General features: G+C 44.6%; 1 pseudogene; it reads left to right on the top strand.

Annotated features, from left to right (window-relative positions):
- Nucleotides 1-8,342, top strand: part of LOC143140526 (gap junction beta-4 protein-like) — a 68,254-nt pseudogene extending 59,912 nt beyond the window's left edge.

Here is an 8,342-nt window from a genome sequence, read left to right as displayed (position 1 = left end):
TAGAACAAATACTGAATACTGAGTAAAATTGAATATTGGACTCTATATTTTCTAAAACGGACCCCCCACACACACACACACACACTTCCAATCACTTCAGTCTCTCAATATCATATCATATCAAAATAAAGGCAAAATTACACAAATTCTCACTTTTTCTTCAAAAACATAATATGTTATGAAGCCACACCCACTTTAGACCACAAGTGAGTTGTAATGCGCCTGTAATGGGTTAATGCTGCTCCTTCAGACGAGACGGACACACTACAAACATTGTGCGGTCATAATGCTGCTCCTACAAACATTGTGCGGTCATAATGCTGCTCCTACAAACATTGTGCGGTCATAATGAAAAAAGGCTCCATCCCACCTCCCTATTCTTTCGTCAGCACAGCAGCTAAGAGTTGAACATTTCCCACATGATTGTGTCTGGCAGCTAAGAGTTGAACATTTCCCACATGATTGTGTCTGGCAGCTAAGAGTTGAATATTTCCCACATGATTGTGTCTGGCAGCTAAGAGTTGAATATTTCCCACATGATTGTGTCTGGCAGATAAGAGTTAAACATTTCCCACATGATTGTGTCTGGCACCTAAGAGTTGAATCTTTCCCACATGATTGTGAATATTTCCCACATGATTGTGTCTGGCAGCGTAGCCTCTCCAACGCATGTCTGAAGCCATGATATCTTCAGTGGCATGTTATCCAATCTGCCACAGAGGCAAATGAGCTTGACCCGGCCGCGCTGTTATGTTTCAGATAAGCCCGTGTTTGTGTCTGTGCTGTTATGAAGCACAGGCAGCTGAGTGTGTGTGTGTGTGTGTGTGTGTGTGTGTGTGTGTTTTCTGTTATGAAGCACAGGCAGCTGAGTGTGTGTGTGTGTGTGTGTGTGTGTGTGTGTGCGTGTGTGTGTGTGTGCGTGTGTGTCTGTGCTGTTATGAAGCACAGGCACGGCTACTCTCCTCTCAGGCTGCAGGGCGGACTGCTTCTGCTTCGGCAGGGCTACTCTCCTCTCAGGCTGCAGGGCGGCAGCACGGCTACTCTCCTCTCAGGCTGCAGGGCGGGCTGCTTCTGCTTCGGCAGGGCCCTTGTAGCCGGAGATAAGTGACCGGCTAGATGGCCGCCTCTTTCTCTTGTGCTCTAAGGGCCCGAAAGTGAGTGTCAGAAAACTCAAAAAACGAATTGGAAATGCCGAATGTGGGAGAGAGGGAATGAGTGTGTGTGTGTGTGTGTGTGTGGGGAGGGGGTGGGGGGGTGTTGGTGTTGCGACCTGGAAAGGCAAAAGGACCTCAGACGATGTTTGGTGGTGCAAATAGAAAAACTCTTCAGTAAATTGGCCAAACGAAAGCAATTTTGGTGGCTGTGTCTGTCTGTGTGTGTGTGTGTGTGTGTGTGTGTGTTATAGAGAGAGAGGGGAGAGAAGGTGCTCAACAGCTTTCTATTCTACCAGGGAGGGCTAGTCTGATGTAGAATGGACTGGGCAGAATTGTGACACACACACACACATACACACACACACATACACACACACACACACACACACATACACACACACACATACACACACACACACACACACACATACACACACACACATACACACACACACACACACATACACACACACACACATACAGTACACACACACACACACACACACACATACACACACACACACAGAGGGAGGGAGCAAGAGAGAGAGGGAGATTATTAACTTTTTTCAGGTGAGCCATTTCAGGTGAGGGTTACGGCTCCCACACACGGCTGTGTGCGGTGCAGTGCTGGAGACGCATCCCGTCCACTCTACATGGGGGCTCACGTCATCCGTTGCCCAACTGAATTGTGGGTCCGTTGTGTCGCGTTGCTCCCGTCGCTCGCGTTGAGAAGTTCAACAACAGACGGCACCAGCCAATCAAATTACGGTTACCTTAAGTCATTTGCATAGCTACCGTCGGGAACACCCACTGGCATGCGTTGACGGAACGCAACTGTGTGTAGGAGCCATAAGTCCCAATATGCGACCTAGTTGTGTTGCCACTGCTTCATACAGACCCCGATGCCTCTCAGGATGTTCTTCTGCCCTAGCGGATGACCAAAGCCCCAGTGGCCAGGGGGCGTCAGGAAATAGTACAGTATGCATCTTAGATGTCCTGGTCCATAGCACTGGAAATAGTATGCATCTTAGATGAGTCCTGGTCCATAGCACTGGAAATAGTATGCATCTTAGATGAGTCCTGGTCCATAGCACTGGAAATAGTATGCATCTTAGATGAGTCCTGGTCCATAGCACTGGAAATAGTATGCATCTTAGATGAGTCCTGGTCCATAGCACTGCTGAGGAGGCACTTTCTCTCTCTCCCTGTCTCCATCTCTCTCTCTCTCTCTTTCCCTCTCCCCCATCCTTTTACTCTCTCACTCTCTCTTTTCCTCCTCCCTTTGCTCTATCTCTCTTCCTCTCACATTCACCCTCTTTCTTTTTCCCCCTTCTATCTCTCCCCCTGTCTCTCTCTCTCTCTCTCTCTCCCTCTGTCTCTCTCTCCTTCTGTCCCTCCATCTCAGCTTTTCCCTCTGTCTCTGCCTCTGTGCTGTGCGTGTACTTGCGTGTGTGAGTGTGTGAGTGTGTGTGTGTGTGCGTGTGTGCGTGTGTGAGTGTGTGAGAACGACCTGTGGAGTGTGATGTGATGCTTTAATAAGGAAGCCGGCGTGGCGTGGTGCGGAGTGACTCTCAAAAGGAGGCTGAGGATCTGTCAGGATAGACAGATGATTTCCTGTGCTTTGTGCTAAAATGAGAGAGAGAGAAGAGAAAGATAAATAGAGAGGAAGAAAGGAAAGTTTTCCCTAAAAAGGCTGAGGAGGCATTATACTGTATCTGTGGGACTGAATAGAAGATGCAATTGATGGGGGTGGACAATATGAAAATGTAATCCCCCCAAATCTTACAGCTAATAGAAACTGTGTCTGACTGCCACATATACACACAAACGCACACACACACACACACACACACACACACACAAATACACATTGAGAAAAATGTGTGGTGCTACAGCTCTCCCTAGTGGGCCCTGGTGAAACTGTCATTTTGTGGTGGACACTTTGTATTACAGTTTTTTTCAACTGCTTACACACTAAATCTTTGCTTGTCACACAATTTTCTAAACATGTCCTCTAAACATCATAACCCGACACCAAATCTGCAAAACCATACACTAATTCTCAGTGTTTGACTCAGTTTTCAATTGACTAAAACACATTTTGCAAAACACCACACACAATTTTCTACCTAACACACACAAATCTAACAGGAAGTAACTTGATTTCGTTCTTCAAACACAACCCATCAAAATGCCACACTAAATCACCAGTGCTTCACTCTTTCTCTTCACATGTGCAAACACTCTTTACTTTACTGAACACCATCCAATCATTGCCTTAGTATAGGTCTATGAATAGATATACTCTCTATATAGGTATAGACCCTTTCAATCTGCTCCTAGAGGATTTCCGGTTGAAATATTCAGAACCAATGCAGATACTTTAAAAATAGAGAAAATACAGTAATCGGACTTTAGCTTACAGTAATGTTCTACAAAAAGTCGACTTTATGTAAAATTTGTCTTTTTACTCTATTTTTGTTTGTCCCCATGTTACAGTACCATTAGCTCAATACATATTTCTGTGCCTCCAGAAATGCCTTAGGAACGCTTACTGTAGAATTGTTTGTTTCTGCAGTTGAAAGGGTCTATAGGCCTATGAATACATACTGTACACGACCCGCCCCCACCTCCACCCCCCCCCCCCCACACACACACACACTTGTCTTTAGAAGACAAAAAAAATCAGTGTTTTCAAAACTCCATGTACATCTGGTGGTCACTGTATTCTTCTTTGCTTTTTTTCTTGTTTGCTGTAAAATAATGTATTCACAACAGCAAATTATTTGGGAAAAATCACTATTTTTGGTTTCAATATTGCTTGCATTTTTACTGTGTATTTCAACTTCTCTTTGTTGATACCGTAACTTTCACTCTTGTATGGAAATACATATAGAAAGCCTAAGACAGAAGAGCTTTAGGTTTTGAGCAACAGTGTGTACATGATGTATCCAAAATGTCATATTATGACAAAAGTGTTTGTAATGTGAGGCGAATGTTTGCTTTAAACATGTGTTTTTGACATTTTGAATGTTGTGTGTCATTTTGCTGGAGATTTGAGGCATTTTGCATTTTGTGTGAGCAGTTGTGGGTTTTGTGTGTGGAGTTTTGAAAAATAGACACAGAGTTTTGAAAACGTGTGTAAACAATTGTAAAAAACTGTAATCCTTTTCTCTCTCTCTCTCTCCCCCTGTCTATCTCTCTCTCTCTCTCTCTCTCTCCCTTTTTCTTCTTCCTCTCTTCCCCCAGTGTCCCTGTAGTCCACCCTGTGTCCTCCTCCCCATAATGGCGCTGTAGAAGAACGTCAGTCTGATGTGATCTGAGCCTCGGAAACATTATCACCAGAAATCTCACCACCAAGGCCAGAAAACACACTTTTACTCTCCAAGGCTCTTGAAGTGAGAAACACTGTCCTCAGACCAAAGCCATCGGTCTCCCTATCACACACACACACAAAAACACACACACACAAACACACACACACACACACACATACGCAAAACACACACACACACACACACACACACGACCCTGCATACACACGGCCCAGGCTGCTTGGAAAACAGTCAGCTGTTGAGCAAAGTCCTGGTTTGGGATTCAGCGGAGAGAAGAGGGTGTGTGTGTGTGGGTGTGTGTGTGTGTGCATGTGCGTCTGTGTGTGTGTGTGTGTGTGTGTGTGTGTGTGTGCACAGCATACGGAGTGGGCTCAGAGGATTAAAGGCTATGCACTACAGTCTGGAAACTCTCTCACTTCACACTCGCCACAAAAGTACATTTTACATCAGTCACAGTGTACAGACTATAACCTCACTCCTCCATGGGTTTTAAAACGGAAGCACCGGATGGATGGTCTGTGTGTGTGTGTGTTTGTGTGTGTGTGTGTGTGTGTGTGTGTGTGTCTGTGGGTGGGTGTCTGTATAGATGTGTCTGTGTGCATGTGTGTGCACATATGTTGTGTGTGCACACATTTGTGTGTGTGTCTAGTGTGTGTGTGTGTGTGTGTGTGTGTGTTGACAGCTTATCATGTGGGTCAAAGACACACAAGTACTAGAGTTATTTAGATTATGTATTGTATGTAGTGAAAAGCTAGCCTAGAAATCTAGACGCACCCTAGCGACGGCAAATTAATTTGCTCAGCTTGTACGTCTAGTATCGAACCATAGGAATTTCTATTGGCTTAACACCGTGGATGACGGCCAATCACAGCGCTCTATTTCGTTAGAGAGTCTTAAGGCGGGCTTAACAGGATAACGACATCCTGCGACGGTGAACAACAAGGAAGGTGGCTATGGCAAACGAAGAGCGGTTGTTTGAATCGGCGTTGGCGTCAACTTTGGAGGAGTTGGACTTGTGCTTTTCTTTGAAAGTAGATCAACACAATGCACTTAAGTCATTCCTTTCGAAGAAGGATGTATTTGCCGTTTTGCCGACCGGATACGGATATGGTCGTAGCGCTGGCCTATTGCATGCCTAGGCAGTTTGAAAGACAATTCTCTGCCCGCCCCTTGGATTAAGCGAGGTGAATGATTCGATGCCAGACTATACATGTCAGTGATATAGGATGGCCCGCCAGGCTAGTGAAAAGCATTAACAGTCACAAAAAAGATCGCATCTCTCATCTCTACGTCTCTGGTCATCTAGTCAGAGATCATGATAAAAAATAAAAAAATATTTGTATTTATTTCTTTCTTCCAGTCCTTGTTCTTGTCTTCTCATTCCTCTATCTAAGTCAATTATAGTCTTCACCCTCTCTTATGTTTAGACTTTGTAATGAGGAGACACATCACTCAAAAAATCCTCCACAGAAATGTATGGGGTTAGTTTGTAACTTTGTTTACTGTTGTAACTATGTTGTTTACACATATCCTGTGCCTTCCGCAGCCAAAAGTTGACATGTGATACATCGTGCCAATTATGTGTTGTGATCTCGCCACTGAAGCCTTGCACACGGCTCGCACATTTCTGCCTGGAATAGATGCCCAATAAGTGCCCAATAAGTGCCCAATAATAAGTGCCCAATGTGCGTTGCAATATGGCCGGACAATAGTGGAGGGACTTGCCTAAAAGGACTTTGGTTTTAGTCTCCTCTTTAAGAGTGTTTTGAATACCACTTATCTAAATTCAAATCCAAGATTAGTTTGTCATGTTAGTTTTTAAATAGTTAAATTGTACACCTGCGGTTTGAAAGATGTCCATCCAGACACCAAGAGGTGAGAACATCTCCTCTGGTTCTGATCACTTTCAGTTCCCCACCTCCAGTTTGATTCTCTGCAGCTAAACTTTTCCATGGGCATCTCTTACGTCTCTGAAACCAGTTGAAAACGCTTGAGTTGTTTTGACTGATCGTGTGATCATGATTTTTAGTATTCTGGTTTGTCCAGATTTTTTCTCCACAGTATAGTTTCCCTTTCAGTACCCACCAACTGCTAATCAGAATTGTTCCTTAAGCTCAAGGTTTTCATCTCTCTGCGATTTGTTGTTACAGCTTCACTATGGACTGGACAACACAAATGAGCGTTATGTGTTTATCAGTGTTATGTGTTTATCAGCTGTCATTCAGCTGTGCAGAGTTTAAGATTGTTTTGATGAATAGATTGTGTGCATCACTCAAGGAGACATGTTTTACTTAAACTTTGTGTGTAGAGTTTTGCACAAAATGTTGTGTTCAAGACAGGTAAAAAGACAGTAATCCAGACGTGGGTTCTAAGTTGATTTGTGATGTGGGTAGTTTCACGATCAAGGTACGCACTTGACTTTTTCAACACACATTGACTACACATTGGCCCTTGACCACTGGAATTAGAAATGCAAAATGCCATTTGTTGACACAAAACACATCTTTCAGTCATTTTCATCCTCAAATTGATATTTCATTTTAAAAGTACATTACTTTAACACACTATATTAACAATATTCTACTCTGGGCAAGAAATTTGTACAATATTAGGACATTCTTTAATATGTTACAAAGAAAGAAAGATGCATGGAAATGGTGGGTATTTGAAGTTTTCCATCAAACTGAAACAGGTTCAGAAATATAGCTGACCTGGTTGGACTAATTCAGCAGAGGAAAGACTTCAGATATGCATCAAACCAAGCAACTGGCTACAGCGCCCACATCTATGCAGCTGGTCTACGCATCTGCCATTTTAAATGTACAGTATATGTGATGATCATGCCATGCTATAACAGACATGTCAATTATAAGTATAACTAACTGAGATTCACAGTAGCCATTTTTCAATGAATCCTTTCATCTAAATGTCTTCCTGACTTTGGATCCATTCACAACACTGGTTCTTGGGGTTAATACATATTCCACCTACTTTGGCCGAGCCTGGCTATTGGTATATGTGATTCGGGTCATTCTCTACTTTGTCTCTGGCCAGTACCTGAGGGTTGATATGAACAATGATTTTCTGTGCAACACACGCCAGCCAGGCTGTACTAGAGTCTGCTATGACCACCACTTCTCCGTATCTCTCAGCCTCTTATGGGGTCTTCAGCTCGTCTTCATCACCTGCCCGGCCCTGCTGGTACGGTGCCATGCCATACAGAACAGCCACAAGGGGGCGCCCCTGTTCAACCTGCCAGAAAAGCATCATGGCGGGCTGTGGTTCATGTACCTGCTCAGCCTGGTCCTGATGGCTGGTTTGGATGTGGCTTTCCTCTATATCTTCCAGCGCATCTACGGCGGTTACAACATGCCCAAGCTCTCCAAGTGCCAGGTGCCGCCGTGCCCAAACACCGTGGACTGCTTCCTCTCACGGCCCACTGAGAAGAGGATCTTCCCTCTGTTCATGGTGGTGTCAGCCTGTGTCTGCATCCTCATGTGCCTCTGTAAGATGATCCACCTGATCTACAAGAGGAGGTTTCAAGAAGTTCAACCAGCTCAAACAAAAACGCCAGCAGATGTCTGCTCAGAGCCATGAGCTTGGTGAGGTCCTGACTCCCAGGAACGACCCAACCGCCTTCAAATCCCCATCCAAAGACGCGTCCAAATCCCCATCCAAAGACCCATCCAAATCCCCATCCAAAGACGCATCCCCATCCCCATCCAAAAACCCGACCAGAACCCCGTCCAAAACCTTGGTCCAAACCCCCCACAGCCCAACAACCTCCATTGCCTCTAAAGCCAAACAGACATATCAATAGGCCACACACACACACACTTCAGAGGGGTTGGCA

Source organism: Alosa pseudoharengus, unplaced genomic scaffold (genome assembly GCF_046254945.1).
Source record: "Alosa pseudoharengus isolate Yale_2024_CS ecotype anadromous, Long Island Sound unplaced genomic scaffold, YU_APseudo_1.1 YU_APseudo_1.1_scf_23, whole genome shotgun sequence".
NCBI lineage: Eukaryota > Metazoa > Chordata > Actinopteri > Clupeiformes > Clupeidae > Alosa > Alosa pseudoharengus.
Note: the sequence above shows the minus strand (reverse complement) of the source record. Positions and strands in the feature narration are given on the sequence as shown.